The sequence below is a fragment of the Streptopelia decaocto genome, assembly GCF_964273445.1.
Source record: "Streptopelia decaocto genome assembly, chromosome: 4".
Classification (NCBI taxonomy): Eukaryota; Metazoa; Chordata; class Aves; order Columbiformes; family Columbidae; genus Streptopelia; species Streptopelia decaocto.
The window spans coordinates 38921318-38943473 of record NC_138658.1 but is presented as its reverse complement, the minus strand read 5'-3'; positions in this window follow the sequence as shown (position 1 = coordinate 38943473).

Genomic DNA, 22156 nt, shown 5'->3' with positions numbered 1-22156 from the left:
TGTTTTCTGCTAAAGCCATTGTGTTAGCTGCTGAAGCCATTTTGCTGTGCTGGGGCTTACCCATGGAACCTGTTGGTACACATTGCCTTCTGAACAATTGAGTTCAGGAATTGTTCCAATACACCTAATGCGTTAACTTGCTGACACAAGATCAAATCCGATTGCTTCATTCTGCAGTGAAAGCTTCATAGGCATGTCAGTAGCTTTTAAGCTAATTTTGAGACAAGAATACATTTCTCCTTCTAATGTAATGGTCTCTTCGCCACTACTGATTCAGTAGTCAGTACACTTTTCAGAATTACATTCTGTGTTGTGACACCCACCTTGCCTTCTGTCTCCTCCATGGAGCCCTGTTTCTGAAAAACTGAGATTTAAAAATGTGCTGATAACACAAGTAGGAAAAATATTAATCCTATGCAAATTCCATCACATTCTAAGATACATTTCAGTTACATTAGTCTTAAAGATGGATTCATGACCATTCAGCTACCCAATTTTTGAAATTCCATTCTTCTATCAGCACTAGAGCCAAGTGATCTCTTTTTATCACAGGCTAAAGCATAGGAGGTTCTATCTAAACATAAGGAGAAACTTCTTTACTTTGAGGGTGCCAGAGCACCTCAGAAAGGTTGTGGAGTCTCCTTCTCTGGAGACATTCAAAACCCGCCTGGACACATTCTTGTGAGATCTACTCTAGGTGAACTTGCTTTAGCGGGTGGGTTGGACTAGATGATCTCCAGAGGTCCCTTCCAACTTCAATCATTCTGGAATTCTGCTGTTGCCACCGTGGGTAAAGCAGGAACAATGATCCTGAAAGAGAGCATATGTGTTACCAGATCCAGTGGCCCAGAAATGAACTAATGTTATAATTCCAAGAGTGTTTAGTCAAGGTCTACCTCAAAGGCAATAAAATACATTCTGACACATTGGAACAATCCATTTATACAAAGGACCAAAAAGGTGAAAAAATTCCCCTAAAAAATAATGTGGCAATCCCACTGCTGTTACTATATGGAAGAGTAAGTCACTTCCAATATTCAGCAAAATCTTCATGTGTTTGTGCTGTAAGTGTGGACATTATTGCACTGTCTGCTGTAACAACGTGCTGTTTATCAACAGTTGTCACTTACACCACTTAGGATGCATCACACTGGATCATCTTCTCCAAGCTTTGGAACTCACGTGTGGAAATGCATGCATATACATAAGTAATGCTTTAATATAAGCCTTTTATAAATCAAGCCATTTTTTTTCTTGCCTTTGTAAAAGTCGTTGGTGCTGATTTTGGTTTTGTGTTTTATTATAATAGAAAACATTAAAATAAGTCATTTTTCAAAGGCAATTCTTTGTGAATAAGGTAGTTCATGCAATAATGATGTTACTTAGCCAACCCAGAAGGAAATAGTAATAAGGTGTGTAAAGTGAGAATATTTAGCTACTTTGTTGGCAAGGGAATCACACTTATTCTCAGCTGTGAGATAAAGGCAAACTTCTGTTCAAATTAAAATAAGCCATGCTTTGACAATGGAAGCAGTGTCAGGCAAATAAACTAAACATACTTGTTTTGAGGCCCTTAATCTAAAAGTTTCTTAAGCACCTTCCAAAATGGGAAGCATATAAAGCTCACCAAAACCTTTAGGATGACTCAGACTTGTGAGCACATTTTTTAAAATAAGTCTATAATTAAAAAAAAAAAAAAAAATCAATAAAATATTTCTCTTACCTGTGTCAGAGTATATGTCTTCAGCAGATATCATATTTTAAAACCTACAGTAGCTGACCGTGTTCAGCTCAATTCTGTAATTAATTTCCTCAAGCATCCTGATAATACTCAAGTTAGTCTATAACCAAATTCTAATTTCATCCTGCCATCAGCAATACAGGGAAAGTGAAAGCAGACTGCTGAAGGCCTTAAGTTGTCTTTGGGCCTCCCTGCACAACTTCTTTTGTCATTCTGCCCAGACCAGAGAAGTCTGAAACATGTATCTGTTGTAATTCAAGGTGACCTCCATCACTGCACTATGTTATTTCCCACTCATGTAAAAATTAGATGTTGCATTCCCATCTTCATGACATAAGTATTGCCTATGAATATTATACCAATCTGAAAAATTCCATTGATTCCCAGGGGAGAAGTATGGACACTAACATTCTTGTCAACAAGATTATTGGATTTTAAATCTACTAAACACTGAACAGATAGCTCAAGCAGATTGGTTTTGCCTTCAGTTTGTATTCTGGTCATGGAGGTCAATTTTTTTTTAATGCCTTGCATTTGATTACTGCAATACATCTTAAAATATGTAGCATAAATAAATAAATAAATAAAAGATCTGAAGTTGCTCAAACATCCAGTTCACATCACCATATTCATCTAAATATGACTTTTGGGTGCTCAGGATTTACTTCATAGTTTAAAATGCTGAAGTGATCTAAGATTATGTTTTTACTATAGGCAGTAGCATAACTGCAATCTTTGTAGACATACCCAAGCTAGTCTAAAATTAGCTGACTCCTGTACCGCTACCATTGTTGCCATAGCAGCCTAGAGCTCAGTATTTATTCTCAATGCCCTGACACAATTTTGCAGCCACAGGAAGCCTTATGCACGTAAACTGTATGTACGCCGAGTATTTTGAAATTAGGGTTGGCTATGTCCCATATGTAAATGCAATGTTATCATTCCTAAAGGGTTCAGGATAATTCCTAACTGAATTCCTGTCTGGATTCAGTTCTTCTCACAGTGACATGGCATACTGACTAATTTTATAAATTATTCCAAATACTAGATCATGATTTTACAAAATACTTTTAGTCCCCATTCTGCCATTTTGCTTCTTTTCAAGGCTGACTTACTATAGAAGATGACTTAGGCATAGTTCATAGTCTAAACCTACTGCTCCAGACACAAAAAGCTTTACTGATTTAGGCACAAGTAAAAGTAGTAGAACTGAGCTACATTAATTCTAATTATAGATAAATAGCTGAGTCTAGCAGTAGTAGACCAAGGGAGCAGAATTTTTATTACTTATTTATTTTCATTTCCCAGTTTCCAAGGGTCAATACTCTTGGGATAACTTGGTTTGCTTTGCCTAGAAATTCTACAGGCCTTATCTGTAACCAATACTGCATTACAAGTAGTCTCCAATCCTACGCCCTTCATCAAAACATGGTATATATTTTTTTTGTTTCATTCCACATGATGAAAATCCAATACAACCTTGTTGAATAAAGAGAGGTAAAATAAAATATGTAAAAGCACTTTCTTTTTTTTAAAAATATTCTTAGTAATATGAAATCAGGAATATGTAAGTAAGACTTCAAATATTTGCTGATAATATCAGTAAGTACCTAATGCTGCCATTCAAATTTCAAAATGCCATTTTGGGAGAAAACGCCATAAATGATTTTCAGTAAGCAGAGAAAGATGAATTTCTGATATAGCAATTAAAGGGCATTGCCCTGAAGAAATACGTTCTGTCTCTTCTCCCCTTAGCTCTGATTACTGCTATTTGCATAGTAAACTTGGTAGCAATAAAGCTTTATAAAATTTTGAAGCATATGGCAAGAATAATAAATGTTAAAGAGTAAGAAAACTACATCTACCACATGTCAGAATGCATCACAGTCTCAAACAGGTCTAGCAAGACATTTTGAAGCATGAAATTATCTAAAAATTTCACAGATTCTTGAAGAATAAATTTGCACATAGTAGGACTCCCCAAGGAAGCTTAAAACTTGCTCCCACATTCTTCTTTGCACATCTATTTCCTCTGAATTTTAATCTGAAATAGTCACCTCTCCCTGAAAAGAAAGAGTACTTTGATTTCTCATCTAGCAATAGAGCACTTCACACAAAGGCACTACCCTTCACATAGCAAGTGAAAAAACTAGTAGAATTGCAGAGACAAAAATTGACATGGAGAAGAAAAAAAAAAAAATTTAAAAAATATATATAGTCTCTTTATTTCAAGAGTTTCCTCCTCTATTACAGACAAAAGAATGGACTATGGCAGAATCTAAGCAGCCCTACAAGACAAAAGCTTTTCCCTGTGCCCTCTGCTATCTTACTGTACCAGAGGTTAAAGAATTAATGGAAAGACTTCACAAATACAAAGAAGCAACAGAGATGGAGAACCTGAAGGAGTCTGGCACACTAAAAACATAAAAAGCCTGTTTGATACACTTATTAGCTCAAAACTATATTGTAGGGTTTTTTTTTCCTTTTATAAAATTTGTTTTTAAAGTTTTAAGTTACATCATTAAATGAGTTTCATTGATAGGATATGAAATACCTGTTTTATCACTCCTTCATTTCCTGTTTTCTCCAGAGTAGGGCATCTTCTCTCATATATTGCAATAATCATTTATTTCTATCAGATATTCTATCAGATATTCTTTTATTCCTATGGCTTTATCATGGTATTAATCATCTGGCTTCCTTTGCTTTGGATTAAAAGTGTTCCCTGACAAGTTTTTATTGTGTTTTCATTCACATGTCTTTAGATTAGATGAACATGTTTTAAAATAAATTCCAGTTTGAGTCACCTTTAGACTCTGCCGAACACTTGACTTCTGTTTATTAAAGAAAGGCTTTATACAATGAATACCTTACACAAATCAACAATGTTGAACCAATTAAATAGGGATGAAAGTTGAGCATGATAATTTTTACCAGATTAGGTTTTGGTTTGAGTTCTTTTACTTTTAACTGCATGTTCCTTTCCATTAAAAAAAAAAAAAAAAGGAAAATTCAGGCTTTTAAGCAGTAGGAAATGCACTCCTTTTGCTGTATATAGCGCAATCCTTTTTCTTTCTGTCAAACTGCAGCACCAAATCTCCCTCCCTTGACAAAAGTTTTCCTTTCGGAGAATAAGAAGGTCTAGAACCTATATTAATATATGGATTTTTTTTACTATATGGCATCAACTTCTTTTTTTGAATACTTTCTTCTGTTTTATTTTGAATATAGGTAAGACATGAGAGTTTGATTTAGAGATTTTTTTTTTTTAATACAACATAGAGAAGCCATTAAGTTTCACTACGAGATAGATATACAATGGTTGTGGTACCACAATATACTCCAGCAATCTATAACAGTAATAGTCTGGGGTGGTTTGCCTTTTATATCAGTGTGATTTTGTTCTGGTGAACAAAATGCTGAACAAGGATGCTGAAATTCCCAACAGCTTTTCAAGGATGCCAACATTCTCCATCTATTTCTTTAAATCATGCTTACTATTTATACAATGACCATCCACTTTATATGTACTGTGAGAACCAACATAATGCAATTTATTATTTCACATTATATTTTTTTTAAAATGGAATCATCAGTAAAGCTGGAAAGGAAACAGAGTTCTAATACACTCACTGGCATAACATACTTGTCCTGTCTCACAAGTATCAAGTATGGCAGCGCCACACTCAGCTGTAGCAATACCATCACCCAAAGTATCTAGAGACCTAATTTATGTTTGCATACATTAATTTTTATGATAGCAATAACTCTGAGATGGATTTTAATGGAAGAAAAAGTGTCTTCATTCCACATTTATGTGAATGGCAATAATATGAAAAAGAAAATGGTGAAGAGCCCTTCTTTGATAAGGCTTCTATTTTTATGGAAGGCAATCTCTAAAACTGTGTATATAAAGAGGGTTTTATGAATTTTTCCATCTCCAGCTCTAATGCGGTTCCTCCAGTGAAGTGGTTATCCCAGCAATACAGACTTAGTGTGTAGCATCTTGCTAGACTAATGTCGGTGACATCGAATGCCTGTGAGATTAAAGCTACTCTAGTGTAGGATTCTATCTTCCATGTCAGCCTGAGAACTTGAACAGTATATGAGCACAGTAAATATTAATATTAAAAGATATTTGCGCAGCTGCCCATGTGATGCTTAGATTACCAGAAGTAATGTTTCTTGCATCTTGTCATTTTATATAAAGATTTTCAATTATTTATATGTGCTTAGACAACCTTATGCACCATCAGAAACAGGACTTCTCATTTGAAGCCTTAGGAACAGGTGATATTAACACAATTCTAGGTGTCTATTCCAACTGTTTACTTTCCATTTTTGAACCTAACCAGTAGCTATGTTTTGTCATCTATTCAATCATATTCATTTATGATTCATTTGCAGATTTCTAAAAAAAAAAAGACTGCTTAAAATGATGCTGAATGTTTTGATTGTTTTTGTTTGGTTTGTTTTTTATTCTTTGCCTAATAAAACTTTTGTTTTCAAGTGGAGGAAAGCAACAGAAGATTTGGAAATGGGAGCTCTGAAAACCTCAAGGCTAACCAATTACGGGATCTAGTAAGGCAGTTTTCAGGAGGTTTCATCTTGATTGAAGTTCCTGAGTGGCAGCTGACACCAAAATAAGGTATTCTGTCAAATGTTCATCTTGTCTTGGGCTCAGAAGGGAACCAACTGCTAAAAGCTTTCTGTGAAGAAGGGGATATTTTCCATGTGCAGTTTTACCTGCTTTCCTGGTAAAGATTAGTGACAATCTTTGTGTAGCTGAAACTACCATTTCAAATACTATTTGCAATGATGACTGAGATCTCAATGGCAGAGATTTTGTAATCCCCTTTACCTTCCCTCACACATACCAAGGATGCAGGCAAGAGCCCTTGGCAGTGAGTTTTAAGATCACCTTCAAATTATTTCAGATGTTGTTGAGCAATATTCATCCAAGTGAAATATTCTGTTCGTCTCCCTTTCAATTAAAAACACATATAGCGTCCTGCTCTGCTAGTTCCCAGATTACAGCTACTTGCTTTCCTGGCTTAACACTGATAACACCTCTGTGTGATTAAGGAAATGGATGTTCACAGTAAACATATGGGATACACATCAGGATCCCCTCAGAGTTGTATGGGAGGCCAAATGGAAGGTAGTACATTCTGCTTCAAGTAAGAACATGTATTTGTTTTTCTTCTGCCTCACAAACTCTGGCCTAATTATACTCAGGCATAAACACAGTAAAAGCAGAAGGTGAAGTTCCTTTCTTCATCTGAACTTTTTAGAAGGCAACCTTCTCCAAGAAATGATACCTCAAACAAAACATATAAAGGCTTAAATTTTACTACGGTCAGACTAGAGAGAGGAGAAAACAATGCAATAAGAGATTTTGCTGTCTGACAAAATGGACTTGTACCTGCAGAATAAAAATAGGCTTACTACTGTGCAGACAGCTCAGACATGCCAGTTTGGTCAGCATGATGCATCCTAAGCACTCAGGCAAACAGCAGGGGACGCATGAATTTTCACTTTCTTCCCAAAGTGCTCAGCTCAGTTGGACTATTATCATCATAGAATCATAGAACGGTTTGGGTTGGAAGGAACCTTAAAGATCATCTAGTTCCAACATCCCTGCCATGGGCAGGGACATCTTCCAGTAAAACAGGTTGCTCAGAGCCTTGTCTAGCCTGACTCCAAATGTTTCCAGGGATGGGCATCTCTCATCTCTCTGAGCGGCCTGTTACAGTGTTTTACCACCCTCATCATGAAAAATTTCTTCCCTATGTCTAGCCCAAATCTCCTCTCTTTTCATTTAAAACCATTACCCCTTGTCCTATCACAACAGGCCCTGCTAAAAAGTCTGTGTCCATTTTTCTTACAGGCCCCTTTTAAGTATCGAAAGGCCAAAATAAGGTTTCCCTGCACCCTTCTCTATGCTGAACAACCGCAACTCTGTCAGCCTGTTTTCATAGGAGGGGTGTTCCATCCTTCTGATCACTTTTGTGGCCCTCCTCTGGACCCTCTCCAACAGGTCCATGTCCTTCTTATGTTGGGGGCCCCAGAGCTGGACACAGCACTCCAGGTGGGGTCTCATGAGAGTGGAGTAGAGAGGCAGAATCACCTCCCTCAAACGATTCTTTTGATGCAGCCCAGGATATGGTTGGTCTTCTGGGCTGCAAGTGCACATTGCCAGGTCATGTTGAGCTTCTCATCAATCAACACCCTCAAGCCCTTCTCCTCAGGGCTGCTCTCATTCCAGTCTCCAACCAGCCTGCATTTGTGCTTGGGATTGCCCTGACCCATGTGCAGGACCTTGCATTTGGCCTTGTTGAACTTCATGAGGCCCATCTTTCCAGCATGTCAAAGTGCCTCTGGATGGCATCCCTTCCCTCCAGTGTGTGAAACGCACCACACAGCTTGGTGTTATTGGCAAACTTACTGAGGGTGCGCTTGATCCCACTGTCCATTTCACTGGCAAAGATGTGGTGGACCTGCTGGAAAGCAGCATTTCAGAGAAGGATTTGGGAGTTCTGGCTGACAACAGGTTAACCATGAGTCAGCAATGTGCCCTTGTGGTCAAGAAGGCCAACAGTATCCTGGGGTGCATTAAGAAGACTGTGACCAGCAGGTCAAGGGAGGTTGTCCTTGCCCTCTACTCTGCCCTGGTGAGGCCACATCTGGAGTATTGCACCCAGTTCTGGGGTCCCCAGTTTAAGAAGGACAAGGTATTACTGGAGGGAGTCCAGTGGTGGCCTACAAAGGTGATTTGGGGTCTGGAGCATCTTTCTTATGAGGAGAGACTGAGAGAGCTGGGTCTGTTCAGCCTGGAGAAGGCTGAGAGGGGATCTTATCAATGTTTGTAAATATGTCAAGGGTGGATGTCAAGAAAATGGGACCAGACTCCTTTAAGTGGTGCCCAACGATAGGATGAGGGGCAACAGACACAGACTGAAGCACAGGAGGTTCCATCTGAATATGGTTCTTTGCTTTGAGGATGTCAGAGCACTGGAACAGGCTTTCCAGAGAGGTTGTGGAGTCTCCTTCTCTAGAGACATTCAAGACCCGCCTGGACACATTCCTGTGCAATCTACTCTAGGTGAACCTGCTCTAGCAGGTGAGTTGGACTAGATGATCTCCAGAAGTCCCTTCCAACCCCAACCATTCTGTGTTTCTGTGATTCTATGTTAAAAAGTGCTGATCCCAATATCAATTAAGTATTTTCATCTATCCACTCACTTACCACCACCTGCAAGTTCACGTGCAAGATGCACATGAACTAAATGTAACACTGCACTTTGCAAGGAGAACTGATTCTGTCAGCTCACATTTCCCAACACAAGATATTTCCCAGTGTTGGTCTACATGGGTCTAATTCTAAACATGTGCTAGCAGAAAACGAATATACGGTGAGAAAATAATAAGCTGCTAAATATTCAGTAAGAGTTTAAATCATGTAGCAACATAAGACTCTAACTTATTCTTAGAATACCATATTATTATTTTAACACTTGAAAAGTAGTCACCACAATGTAAATGCATAAATTTTCTCCTTCCCAATGTATTTTTTATGTGTTCTGGGTTTAAACATTGATCTCATCGGAGCATATCTCAGGAGCAATTTCTCCCTGAGCTCCTCGAATTGATAGATTACAATGTCAGTGAGATCTTGTGCAAATTTTATTATCATCTTAGAGAAGCAAAATACAACTTTGGTAAACAAAACAATCTTAGTTCCACCTAGTCCACTGCCTGGCTGTCTGGAAGAGACCAGAACACTGAAAATTACACCCCTACATGTACAAACCTATGTTAAAGATGCTAAACAGAGCATCCAAATAAAAAATGGAGATTGCCTCTCCTCAATCAAACTCAGTAGTTTCCACTCCCCTGTCCATCTAGCTCTGCTTTTTCTCCATTTGCCCGTTCTCTGTTCTCTCTTTCCTCCTCCAACTTCTATCCCCTTCTGACCCAGCTTTTATCTCCCTGGGTTTCCAAAGCCACAGCCTACTCCTTTCTCTCTGACTAAAAGCCATTCAAGGTGTATGATTTTCTGCTGCCTCGGTTATTAGCAGAGAGGCAGACCTCCAGCTGCACTCCTGTCTGGTTTCTCTGTGCTAACAGAGCATTGTCTTGTCTGCAGTGGGAGCTGCAAGAGCACTAAAGCAGTTGCTCCCTGCCAATAACAGGGTCCCTCAAAGCCTTTAGCTTCTAGACAAAGCACATAGGATTTTTCTTTTTTTTTTGGCTTTTGAGTAGATTCCACACAAGTCAAAAGGCATTTCCTCACACAAATAATTTCCCCATCAAATTTGAAATTCTCACTACAAAAACACAGGCATTAAAATTACATTGTATGTAACAACAGGAAATAATGTACTACCAATAAAAAATATTTTTATAAAATATGAAATAATAAACACAGCTTTAGAACTATCTCCTTACTATTGCAACAGAAGATATTTGCAACCTGGCCTTACTTTCATACCTAGATGGGCCACATGGGGTTAAATGTTTATGAAATAGTTAAACTTTAGGTATATGACATGGAAGACATCAACCCAAATGTTCAACATTTGGCAAAGTTACAAGAAACAAAAAACCCACAGTCTTATTACAGGAAATTAATGCTAATGGTGGAATGCAGAGCCCACCCTTCCAGTAACACTGAGGTGGCTTTTATTCCTTGTAATAATTCCTGATTTACTTTAAAGGTTTGGGAAATATTTATGTGTGAATTTCTGTCATGTTGGCTGCTACTCATCAGTAAGTGTCAAAAGATCACACAGAGGTTATGTTTGCAACTATGATTTCACCTGTCATGATGTGAAGCTACTAGATAAATGAGGGACCTCATTCTCTGGAGCTGTATACACAAAATTCTCCTTAAACTAATAATAATAATTAATGAATAAGTTACTATAAAATTATTATAATTGTATTAGATTATCTGACTGATATTATTTGAAGCATAAGACGGCAATGTGTGTACCAAATAATGAGGAATTGTATGCAATAAAATAGAGCCTGCCCACAAAGTGTTGTCACTACTTGGCTGCAAACTGATTTCATATATGACAAGACCAATAATATTTAAAACGTATTATTTTTTCTGCAAGTGAAAGTTATATACATGATATGTCAGATAATTATGCAATTATGTAACTAATTATTTGTAACCATCATATCAGAAGTCTTTTTAAACTGTGATTTAAAAAAGGGGAGAGATCATTTCAAGAATGTAATCACTTCCCTTTATCCAGCTCCCAACATATCCCTGTGGACAAGGAAAAGGTGGAGAGATGATGAAGGAATAACAAGAAAACAGTTGCAAAACAGAGAGATTGCAAGTATAACAAAACACAATAGGGAGCGGGAGATGTAAAGTCAAATAAATTATATATAAGGAGATAATTAAATTAATTACTTTGAAGTTGAGAATTAACGTTACAAAGCTGGTATGATAAAGAAAATGAACTGGCAAAGGGACTGAAAGGGGTGATGAAAGAAAATTCTCACAAGCAGTATGGACTCCGAAGAACTGCTGAGTGATGGGAGGGCACAGAGGACTAAAACAGAAAAAAAAAGCAAGCACATAATCCCCCTTGCACTGTAGGTTCATACTAAATGGAAATTATATTTCAATACATGCTGGGAATTGCCTTGAAAATGTATGCACAGCATATCCTTATCTTTGTATGTGCCTATAAAGGTACTGGATTAATATCTGTACTGTAAATACAGGGTTATAAACTCTCTCTGTAGATAATTATGATAGTAACCCTCCCTGCACCTATCTGAAATCTCAAACTATATTTATTCTCAGCATTCTCATTATCTGAACCCTAAACATAGGCAGTAAGAGGTGAAGGTATTTCACAGAATTAGCTGTCTATACTGTATTTTGTACTGTATGTAAAACTACTGGCCTGAATCCTGAGTAGGAGAAGTATTCTTATGAAGGCTAAACAGATAGGAATTTTCTTTTGGCACCCATCATTGGGGAAATACATAGAATAGACCAAGGAGCAGAATAGATGGATTCTAAAAGTCAAAAAGGGTAATTAATCTATTCAGAGTCTCCTGTTTGTGAGAGATATTTCAATTAGAAAACTGTTTGTCGCATGTCAATGCACTCTTTGCAAAATAACTGATACAAAACAAAGTCTGTAGTGACATGTGGCCCAGAAAACCAAACCAAACGAGTTTTGCTGAGACCTGTCAACTTTGCAGTGTAATAATGAATGACTGATTTAAGCAAAGCAGTATATCGATAGTTTACTATGTAGTGACACCAAAGGGTGTAATTTAAATTTCCACATTCAAGAATAAATATACTTATTTCTGGTTGAAAAATATCTTATTGTTTAAACCCTTCTAAAAGGACAGTAGTTAAAACCTTGACCACTGTTTTGTTTCCGTCACTTAATTCTACACAGAAGAATTACTTAAATAGATTACAATATGTTGTCTTGCATGGATTAACACTGCTTCACAAGAAGTCAGGTTATTTTGAATCATAAAGGGTCACAAAAAAATTGTTTCCTGAAATTACAGATTTTCTAAGTAATTGATTTTAGCTGTTAATATGTCTGTATCATTCTTCTTTCAATAACGTCTTGCACACCAACACTATTTTTGCGTACTGTCAGGGCCTGAAGCTTCCTCCCTGTCTCCCAGGAATGTGGCTGCCTGTGCTTAAGGACAGCTCTGATGTGGCACCCATCTTATTTCACACTACTATGGAGGAAGAGCTGTTCAAGAGCCTAAAAGACTTGTGGGAGGACACCTGCCTCTGCTTCATTTGGAAGCTAATTCAGGCCACCTGCATGGTCCTTGCTTCTGTGGTTTGTCTGTACCTGGCCACATAACTTCATAATCCAGAGCTTGATCCTGGACCTGCCCTGGCACTACAGCCGTGGTGGGTGACCACTGGGCTTTGTCTGACCCAGGTCACCATCACTAGAGCTGCAATGCAGATGCACCCAAGGAATCAGCCACAACATATAAACTGCATACAGATCAAATAAACAATTACTGCACATTTCTAAGTGTTCTCTCTACCAACTTATCTGTAAACTAAATGTAAGCTTCTCTGCACCCCTTTTTATCTGATGCCCTGTTCCTTGCACCACCTTTGCCTGCCTGCTTCCTTCAAACAGAAGCTGCTACAGAGAAGTGACAATGGCCAATTCTCCTTTCTTTTCCTGACAAACAGGCAGTGACATTCTTCCCCCACAGCACCTCAGAACACCTCTGGGATGTTCTTCTGGGCCATTGGAGAATACAACCTGGTGAGGAGCGACTAAGACACTGAGAGACGGTGAGAACGAGAGAGACAGTCTGTGCAATTATCTCAGCAACTAATCAAAAACAAAGTCCTCCACAAGGGAGGGAATAAGAGGGCAAACTGAAGTGTTCTGTGAAATCTGGATATTTACTAGAGCTGGAAATATCAGACTGACAAAAGCCTCAAAGGATGTGCTTTACTATCCCTGTTTGTACTGACACCAGAGTCACAGGAACACCACATTTGACATTAGTTTTACATTGTGTGTTGTACCATACACACACACAAACAAAACAGACCTGAGATTTTAAAGGTGGTATTAGAGCTAGAATTTTTGTACTTTCTTCCAGTAAAAATGGTGCCCTTTATTCCCTTTTCTTCTGCCTGAATCTATTGAATAATATTGGCCCCAGTACTGACCCCTGAGGCACTCCACTAGATACTGGCCTCCAACTAGACTCCGCACCATTGACCACCACTCTCTGGCTTCTCTCCTTAAGCCAGTTTGCAATCCACCTCACTACTCTATTGTCCAGACCACACCTCCTCAACTTAGCTGTGAGGATGCTGTGTCAAATGCTTTGCTGAAGTCAAGGTAGACCACATCCACCGCTCTGCCATCATCCATCCACCTTGTTACATTCTCATAAAAGGCTATGAGGTTGGCCAAGCATGACTTACCCTTAGTAAAGCCATCCTGACTGCCCCTAATAATCCTCTTATCCTTGATATGCCTTGAGATGGCACCAAGGACAAGCCGTTCTATTATTTTCCCAGGGACGGAGGTGAGGCTAACCGGTCTATAATTGCCCGGGTCCTCCTTCTTGCCCTTTTTGAAGACTGGAGTGATCACTGAGTCCAGCTCCTGTCCCTGCATATGACAACCCCACAGTTCACACCATGTGTCTGAGGGCATTGTCCAGTCTCTTCTTGAACACTGTCAGGCTTGGGGCCGTGACACCTCCCTGGGGAGCCTGTTCCAGTGCTCCAGCACCCTCTGGGGAAAGAATCTTTTCCTAATGTCCAACCTAAACCTCCCCTAGCACATCTTCCTGCCATTCCCTCAGGTTCTGCCATTGGTCACTAGAGAGAAGAGACTGGCACCTGCCCTTCCCCCTTCACCACCTCCTGTGGTGACATACAGTGCCACCACATTTCTTTTGCCTTGCTATGGGAGCCAAACTGAGCTTTCCAGCTCTGTGACCATCCAGATGCATTGCATCTGCTAGGGAACAGCAGAGATACTATAATGCAAAGGGAGGAGTATCCACTGTCTGGAGCTCTAGGCTCACAGGTACAGTAGATGAGATTACGCCACTGATCCCTCCAGGCGAGGATCATATTTTCAGCAGTGACCATAAGCTCCCATGAGAGAAGTGGGAAGAATGGGGCATGCACATCTGGTACTGCCTCTTAATTACCTCCCAGGCTCCAAACAGTTCAGGGTCTTCCTGAGACAGATATATCTTTTAAAGTATGTAACCACCATTAGTCCTTATCTCTTCCAAAAACTTGTCCTGTCTTCCCTTGAACCCATGTGAGCTTTTAGCACTTCCAGCAAACTCAGGCAAGAGCAAACTCTTCAGGCCCATGTAAACCACCACTTCATTTGGGGAAGCCAGTGTTTCCCAAATTCCAACTCCTTCCCCAAGGAAAAGGGTGTCAAGACAAGAAAACTGAAAAGTCGGTTAAATAAAAAGTCTGATACTCAGGAAAGAGAACAAGAAGTGTATTTTGATTTCTGATTATTTTTAAAAGAGGACACAAACGTTTCTGCAATTTTTTTCTTCTCCAAGTTTTACAACCCACTAGGGAAAAAAAAGTGCTGATTCTATTTTATTGCTATTGGTATGCTTAACAACTCTTCTTAGTCACAGACGTGCACCTTACCTAATCCTGTAAACAATATAAATGTTTCTGTTTTCTCTGTAGAAGAAAATAATATAGGTCACTATCTGAAGTGGTAAGAATTGTCAGTAGAACTTGTATGAAGCTCCTCTGAGAAGTGAAATGGGAAACTTACATGTAAGTTCTGGTAAGTTTAACATAGTGGAAGCTAGTGACCAACTAGCTAATTTTAAGTAGCTAGATATCATGGAAATAACTACAAAGTGTGACTGTAAGGGTTCTTGGAAGATGATTGACACCACTTTCCCACCCCAAGCAAGATCAGCAATGCTCCAAACATTTCTAGCAGATGTATAGCTTATAAACTTCCAATTGTCCTAACCCAGTTCATTCCAGTGTGTCATTGTCCACAGCATCAGAAAGGTTACTTTTCTTAATGTTAAAAATCTAACTTCTCCACTTAAATGTTTTCCTCATTGATGACTTTGCTTAACTGATTTTCTCATTCATATCCTAGTTCCCAAGTCAGGATTCTTCTTTTTGGGGATAAACAATCCTGATGTATTGAGTATGTTTTTTCTCCTCCAATACTGGCAATTTAATGTATTCTATGTTCCTCTAGCTCTCTTACAGAAATTTCATAAGACAGGAAAGCATATTTAATGGAGTAAAGGGATCAAATGTCTACTACATCTGTCCTATTTACAAGATCATTTACTTTGATACAGGAAAAAAATTAGTTTGGTGGCACAAGAATTTCTTAGTGAACTGATGTTAGACCTATCTCATTTTCTTTCAGACATATGGATAGTTCAGTAGTTGATTATTACTCCAGAACTTATCTAGGAAGGTAAACTGGCTGCTATGCATTTCTTGTTTATCTTTTTATGGACAGATACTAGTTTTTCATTTTTCTAGACTCCTCTATTTCTTTATATTCCCAAGAATAACCATTCAAAATTCTGAGGTTACCTGAGCCAGTCCTTTGAGAGTTAAAAAATAATTATAATGAAGTAGCAATCATAAAGTTTTTTAAATGAACTGTAGTTGTTATTTTTTGACAGATTTTCCATTCTATTAATTTGTAAATCTACCCCTTCCTTAGTCTTACTCTTAACAGTAGGAGGAATAACTGTAATATTTTCTTTTTTCCCTTAATAATCTTTTGCCACAAGTATTGTATTTTCTATCTTGACACTTCTGATTTTCCGCCTGTGTTTTTATACTATTTTTAATGTCCTTAATAGTTTGATGTATTTTCCACATTCTGCTCATGCCCTTTTGTTTGAGATCATTGAAGATTTCATTACATTATCAAATTCATCCCTGCTTATAGTTTCTAGTCTTTCTCTGTCCTAGGATAAATGGATGCATGTCTTTAACTTAGTCTGTTTAAAGAGAAGGAAGTGCTCTGAACTCCCCTTCTACTTCAACTTGCTTCCTATCCCATTTTCCTACCAGTTCTGTGAATTTGTTTAAGTCTGCTTTCTTGAACTTAATTTCTTTATTTGGTAGGATTTTCTTTATTTTATAAGGACTGTAAACCTTCTCTTTTCACAGTCATTCTCACCCAGGCTTTTTGCTACTTTCACATTTTCTGCCATTTCTCCACAATGTTTAGAACTGCATATCTATTTTTCTTTTTAGTTTCCCTTTTTTCTCCCTCCATTCTCCAAAATATGCTGGAAATTCTGTGTCTTGTTGTATCTATTTTGGCTTTTTTTTTTTTTTTCCTCTAGAAAATGTCTTATTTCCCCCAAGATTCAAATCTTAACTGGTGGTTCACAGCTAATTTTACCATTTTATCCTTATCCAGAAAATATGTGTCATCTCTTTATGGATCTACTTGCCATGCAAAGCAATACATTATCTCATTTTCCTCCTTTGCAGATGTTTCTGGAGTAAATTATACCCACTAATATTCTAATCAGGTGAATTATCCCACTGAGTGTCTCATATGCCAATTGAGTAACTGTTGTGATCATTAATTAAGATTTCAGCTCTTCCTGTTTATTTCTCCTACTTCTCAAATTAGTGCAGAAACAATTAAAATATTTGGTGGATTAACATACTACTGTTCTACTTGTCCTTCTTAGGACCTTCTTAAAATCAGCCCTAAACAGAGTAATTTTTAGGTTCTTTTCCTAGTCGTTATTGTTTATATGTATGTATGAATATTTGAAATAATTTTTGATCCTAGTTTACAGATTTTGCCATTACTGAGTGACCAAGCTTCCATGTCATAATGTTGTTCACAACAGCAATACCACATTTTAAGGACCAATGTTTATAAAGAAATTACCAAGTGTCACAGAACTATTCCACTGCTCAAAATAAATTAAAAAATCAAGTTACTGTATTACTGAGTTTCCTCCTCTCTCCTACTCATGCACAGGCAAGTACAAATGCAGGATGTCCAGTGCAAAGCAGAAAAAACATTCCTCTCTAACTTTCTCTCATATCCATGAAGAGTTCAGTACAAAACTACAAGTAAACTATTCATACTGGAAGCTTTCCTGTATAAAAAATCACTTAATTCTTAGGAATTAGGAATCAAGTCTTAGGAACTCCCTCCACTTACAACCCCACGAGCAGTTATCCTGTCATTGAATTCAGCCCAGGCTGACACATTCAACTTAACTGTGTTGCTGTGCATGTTATTAGTTCTCAACTGGGCACCTGACAACTTTTTAAGTGGCACACCGCTACTAATAAAGCTAAGAACTTGTGAACACATTTCTCTATGAAGAAAGTTTGAAAATCAACAGCAAAAGCCACCTGAAAAGGCCTGGGGGTTGAGAATATTTAAATAAGACAAGCAGGAGCCATCCCAATTCAACACCACATACAGGCCCACTGGAATAGGTCTTGCTTTGTGCAACACACGGCACCTTTCATCACAGTGAAAAAGGCAGAAAAAGACCGGAACCTAAGGTTCCGATTAAAGCTCAAATTGTTACACAAACTTGCACAGAGAGCCCGAGAAAAACGCAGAGTACTCTTTGGGGTGACCAATAGCAGCAAGTGATGCTGAAAGAACTAACATACATCAAGACTTACTACTAGATTAATACACTTGCATAAGCATTTTCACAACAATGTTAATAATAGACTAATTTCAGATACGCTTTGAGTAAAAAATCTATTTCTTAGCAAAAAGCTCTTTCCTGTATTTCTTCACACATGCCTTCAAACATCAAACATTAGGTGGCAGGTAGCAATTTCATTCAATTTGTTTCAAAAATTGTCTCCACCCAAGATCAAATACCTCAATTATTCACAGTCTTCGGTAATACTTGTGTAATTCTAAAGACTTTTAACCAGGCTAATGAAAAGCAACCATATGATAATTTGTCCTTTAGGTACACTGTCACCTCAGGCATCTACAAGGTGAACTGCATTGACTCTAACTAATTATTTGTAAATTTTGTCCTCTCTCTCATGCAAGCATTACAGTGTCCCCTTCACATATGTCTTTCTTCTGAAATTCATAACAAGCTATTGGAATTCTCGGGTTTATTAACAAATATGAAGGAGAATCAAAGCAGTCTGTTCTTCAGCAAATTCCAGGGCCGCCTGAAGCCTCCAGTGTCTTCAGTGCTCTCTACCTATGTTCAATGTGAAGGAAAGTAGCTACAAGAATGAATTAACACAGCATTTGCTGTTAATGCTATAACTGCCAACCACAGAAAAAGGGATCTTCTAAAGCAAGAACAAGTCTAAATGGCATCCATCTCCCATCTTATAGCAAATTATAGAGTAAAACAATCTGCTACATTTAGCACCAGTAATTAGAGTTGCAAGAAGTAAATCAAAATTACTTCATTTTCCATTATCATATTTTTTTAAAATAAATATTGACTTAAGAAGATAAAACGTTATCTGACATATTAACCAGTACTGAAAACAAATCAGTGTTTGTATTTGTGTAATTTCACTAGAGTCTATGTGTTGAAAACTAAGCAGAGGGCAGGGTGGGAGTTGGAGGTTAATTCTGCATAGACTATACTGGGACAAAACACACTGTTTAAATCTAGCCAACGTTTATTATTGGATATTTACTATAATTTAATTATTAAAAATAAATATTAAATATATCCAAGTATAAGTTAATTAAATATAAAGCACAAAACCCATAGAAATTAAATAATTAAATTATTGTTAGCAATTATTAATGATTTGGTACTTATTATAATTTATTATTAACTATCAGCTCCTAAAGCAAGATCAACAAGAAAGAACTTCCAGATTTACCTTTTTTTTTTTTTTTTTCTCCTCATTTAAAGGATGACACAGGGACTAAGCACTGCCACTCTATGTTAAAACTGAAAGAGATTACTAATTGCAAAGAAAAGCTCCAAAACATGATCCTGGGTATTTAAAAATGATCAGAAGGCAATTTTTTAAAAAAATTATAAAAGTATTTACATACTCTATGACCAATTAATCTTTTGTTCAACACAACTTCTGGATGTTAGTGACCAGCCATAACACCATCTCTTTTATTTTATCTTGAAGTGTCATATTTCTTTAATATCTGTTCATCATAATTACCTGTTCTGTGCATCACATCGGAATTCAGCCAGAGACTAAGGTGTTGGATTCCTTGCAGAAAATGCTGAGTGTCCTCAGAGCTTATGAGTGGAACCGAGAGTCTCTAATGTACTGAAGAACTAAGACCAAATTCAAACCTTGTTTCATTATCAACACCACAGAGTCTGAGCCTGTTCACACAGGCTGTAGTGGCTGCTGTGCTAGTCAGGTCTGGTTCTCCCAGAGCAGTTTTGAGAATTGGAGCTATAAGGCAGGAAATGTCAGTATTTTAGAGGGAGGTAACAACTTGCTGTGAAGATGCAAAGGTGCCCTTTACCCTCCAGTAATAAAAACAAATACTTTTCTTACTGAGCTTGTGCCTGGTATCATCAATCCAGAGAGCGTGTCTGTGCTAATCCACACAGAAGATGCCTGGAAGGTCACACAAAACACCATTTCCTTCTGTGGAGAGCTGCCATCATTCTCAATGTTCTCAGGACTGCCAAGTGTTTGATCTATAAAACTGTATCTATGGCAATAGTTCACACTCATACTAAAAATCTGCAAACCGTTCTGCCCAGCAGTCTTCAGTACATTAATTTGCAACACAGTTGGCAGAGCGTATAGTAAACAGAGTGGTCATCCAGTTTTCTCCAAAGTTTGCTTTACAGAGGATGAGCATGCTGTTTGCTTTATCTCCAAAAGCTTGTATAAATGTGTACTTTACAAGGCGATGACATTTTACTCTGTTCCCAGAATTGAAAATGAATATACAAAAAAAGCAATAGCAATTGTTTTCTGTTACTACATGCAGAATTTTCCAACAGAAGAGCAGAGGGTTTTTTCCTCCCTTAATGTTGGCCATTTTCCTATTTCTAAACAAAGCTTATTTCTTGATTACATCACTAACAGCTCTGAAAGTTATGGCTAAAGGATGTATTAAATAAAACCAAATGGATACCATGTACCTCTTTCAAGAATTCAGCAAAATTGCTACAAATTGTTTCAAGTGAATGTTTTGAGGAGTATTTTCAAGGAGTATTTTCACAAGGACATACTAATACACAACTTAGTGTAAGACATGGAATGAGCAAATATTTCTAGCAACATCTTGTCTAGATTCTTCACTTTCCTCTGCTTCCATCTTCCTTTGAATATGTGGTGGTCCCAGCAAGGTCTCTAATCACACAAGTATTTGATCTTCTGAGAGTTTTAACTAAGAGGACAGCAAGCCTAAGGTTTGTGTAGAAAGTCCTTGAAGTAGCCCAAAACTAGTAAACAAGGCTGAAAGGACTCCAGGAAATTTAGGGCATTTGGGCAACAGACCAAGAAGATGAGGAATGTAGAAAAATGTTCTCAGCTGAGAAACAAAAGCCTCCCAATAAGTACTGAACATGAAGGAATAAACTGAGATGACAGATGCTGGGTCCAGGTTACCAAGGACTGCAAGTGGGGTGATACAAAGCCTAGAAAGCACTGGAAGACCACTGAGTTTCAAGTCAAGGAACTGGAAACTGCAAACTATTACTTCTGGCTTTTGTTGTGCGTGCCACAGTGAGTCAGCTTCCAGAGAAAAGTCTGAGAGAAACCTCTGTAAGGGCAGAAGGACAGCAGGCAGAGGTCACCAGCTTAGGAAGCACTACTAATTGTGTGTTGCCATTATGCCAGCAAATGGATTGACAGTTGATTGACTGTTCTTCCGCAGGACTTAAACTAAAATCAGTTTCAAACATAATGGGTTTAATGCTGTCTTTGTCATAATCACAGATGGGGGAAACCACATCAAGCCACATGCAGGTTTATTTCTGGGAATATCATGACCATCTACTGCCCCTCATTCTTCTGAATAATACAACAATTGTATTTATTTTTATGGAGGTGTTCATCACAACCTTGTATTTTCAGTCCCCAGGAAGGTATAGCATATTAAGTTCAGAGAAAGGTAACAGGAAAGGAATAACATTTGAATAATTTGAAAAATACTGCAGTCAATAAATTGTACTTTTGTTCTTTCCTAGTGAATTTCTCACACCTTGGCATACTTGACAAATATGCATTAGTTTAAAATTCCAATTTGTAAAACTGGCAGGTTGAAAAAAATTCAAAAACACGCTTGTTTACTTGGGTTGAATGTCTGAAGTGAATGCCCCACACTCTCAGCAGAAGTGACTTCTGGAATAAGGCTGAACTGTGACCTTGTCATGTAATCTCTGATGAAATCACTGAGATGTGCATTTACTATCAAGCAAAGAAATCAGTTGAGACATAGCATTCTTATCCGATATTGGAATTAAAATAGCAGCATCAAATCTTAAATATCCACTATATTTTTATCTGTCTTATGTTGTCCTTGATACTTCTGTAGCTCAATGGAGCTGAGATCACTGGATCTAAAAATGCTTGTTTTTCTTCAGAAGCTGTGTGTCCCTTTATAGATCCTCTCCAAGTCACATAAAGAAGAAACATTCCCACTGTTGCTGAAGCAGCAGAAAGTACAATTGAAGAAGGATGAACATAGAATATATCTAATTTAGCAAGTACCACGGCAAAACAGGAGTGAAATTTGTAGAGCGAATAAATCACTGCAGAGGACCAGTAGTCCATGTTACATATGTTTGAAAGTGTTAGAGCTGACTATCTCCAGTTTGATCTTGTGAGCTATTAGTGGTTAGAGCTCATTAATTGTGCTCTTACAGGACAGCACCTCATACCAATTCAGAGTCATCAGGAAAGCACTG